The sequence below is a fragment of the Telopea speciosissima genome, unplaced genomic scaffold (genome assembly GCF_018873765.1).
Source record: "Telopea speciosissima isolate NSW1024214 ecotype Mountain lineage unplaced genomic scaffold, Tspe_v1 Tspe_v1.0420, whole genome shotgun sequence".
Classification (NCBI taxonomy): Eukaryota; Viridiplantae; Streptophyta; class Magnoliopsida; order Proteales; family Proteaceae; genus Telopea; species Telopea speciosissima.
In genome coordinates, this window is record NW_025317756.1 from 15636 (window position 1) to 18134 (window position 2499).

The following is a 2499-nucleotide window of genomic DNA, read 5'->3' on the forward strand; positions in this document are numbered from 1 at the left end:
AAGAGCAATAACCCAGCCTTGGTTGATAGGGTCTGATGCATAAAACACTTGCTCTACTTGTCTAGGGAAGACAAATGGGTCATCAGATAAATGTTTACCAGTATGGATCAAATGATTGAAGTTCACACGTGTGAAACCAATATGTTCCCGGTCGTTGATTAATGTAATTTACACACGGGCATAAAAGCTTCTCCTCTCTGGGTACTTTGGATGGGGGCAAAGTTTAGGATGCCATTTACACCAGCTTCATATATATTGCCCGCACGGAATACACGATCCTGTGACTTAGGAATCCAACTCTTATCCATATGATGGTACCCTAACTTTCTCAATAACCTATAAAAAGAGAAGGCCTAAAACCAATCATAAATTGCCTATCAACACAAGAAATCAAATCAGAAGTAGCTTTGGAACCTATGATGGTACCATATGATAGTTTTGTTTGTGCTAGTTGTACAAGAGGATAGACAAAATTTGGCTGAGAAACAAGCTGAATTTTGAGTTGATGAAATTTGAATTGTAGATACAACCAGAACAAATGTCTAGAGCTTTGTTCATCTCTTGTTTTATCTTTACATAAAAGTGTAATGCTGTCTTCTCTATGTTCCAAACTGAAGTTTCAACAAAACATCCAACTCCACATCTAGAAGATACCCAAATACCTGAATAATCACTCTAGTCGTACATACTGTATTTATTTTGTAGGAAATAACTCTATATTTCTAACAAGAATAAAATCCTAGTAGTTATACTTAGCAATGGAAGAAACGCAGGGGGGGCCTCAGGGAGAAACCCCTAGACAAAGAGAATAAATTTCCCACTCCTGAAGAATCCATGAAAGAAACACAAAGAGGGCCTCACGAAGAAACCCTGGAACGTAGAGAAGAAATTTCCCACTCCAAAAGAAACCCAAATCCTTATCAACGCTGCCTCGCCCAAGGTAAAATAATAATAAAAACCCTAGGTGATCCTTTGTAGTTGAACTTTGAGGCTTTATGCTTTAGACTACCACAATAGCTTAAACCAAGGAATCTGACGTACAGACATTCGAGTCGAGCAAGCTAAACAAGAGATTCTTTCTTCCTCTCCTAAAAAACTCTATCATAACTCTGATTCACAAGGTCCCCTAGAAACCTGATAAAAAAAAATTTGCATGCTCAATCCAAAAGGAGACTCCTAGATTGGCCATCTTAATCAATTTCCGATCTATATTGTAAAAAACAACTCCACAAACTGAACAAAACAGAAGAACGATTGAATAAAAAGCAAATCTAATGACACAGAAAAAAAAAAACAGAAAACCAAACTCAATGTTCACCAACATCAGCTTTCCTTTTCTCCTCCTCATTTCTTCCCTTCATTTATCACTCTTCATCTGCAAAGCTACTGAAATTGAAGTGGAAGATGAGACAGCATTTGGTTACCAGGAAGGAAGTGACAATGGGCCAGAGCAGTGGGCCAAAATCGACCCACATTGAAAAACTTGTGCCAATGGAGAAATGCAATCGTCGATTGATCTTCTCAACAAAAGGGTTCAAGTTTTTCCTGGTTTGGGGAAATTAAAGAGGGACTACAGATCTGCCCCTGCTAAGGTGATAAATAGGGGACATGATATTTCTGTTGAATGGATAGGAGATGCAGGGATTATTAATATAAATGGGATAGATTACAGTCTAAAACAGTGTCATTGGCATTCACCTTCTGAGCACACCTTCAATTGCTCAAGGTACATCTTGGAGCTGCACCTTGTTCATTATAGTGAATCTAGACAGATATCTGTTGTTGGAATCACCTACAAATATGGTAGACTTGATCATTTCCTATCTAAGCTGGTCCCTCAACTTGGCTCAGTTGGAATGACAGAGATGGATGTAAGAATTATTAATCCTGGAGATATTAAGTTTGGGAGCAGAAAATATTACAGATACATAGGATCTCTTACTGTTCCTCCATGCACGGAGGGTGTTATTTGGACCATAACCAAGAAGGTAAGGACAGTTTCAAGGGAGCAAGTAAGGGCATTAAGGGATGCGGTTCATGATGGATACGAAGAAAATGCGAGGCCCATTCAACATCAAAATTATAGAACTATTTGGATGTATACTCCAAGAGAGACTGTAGGCTTTACCTAGCATATGTGATAAAATCTTAAAGAATTCTGGTGTTTATTCTTATGACTATTATGTTAAATCTTTGTTGTCATTGTCCTTGCTAGAACTCCAATTCAAAATTTAATTAGGTAGGTTAAATGCTAGAGGTGGGTTTGTTCTAAAAAAAAAAAAAGAAAAAAAAAAGAAAAGAAAATTGATTTCTGGTTGGCTTTGATAGCTACTATTAAACAAAATAAACATTTAAAAACATGTGAGAAAAGAAAAAATAATAAATTAAAGGCTATTGATGAACCCAAATTCACACCAACCAATCGGAGATCGCCATGTGGCACAACCCAGAAGAGTGGGCCAAGATAGAGTCAGTGAAGCACCATCCACCAACACCCAT

At 37.6% G+C, this 2499-nt stretch overlaps 1 pseudogene; it reads left to right on the forward strand.

Moving 5' to 3' along the window:
* Positions 1–1295: 1295 nt before the first annotated feature.
* On the forward strand, positions 1296–2177 carry LOC122648067 (annotated as a pseudogene).
* The last annotated feature ends 322 nt before the right edge of the window (positions 2178–2499 follow it).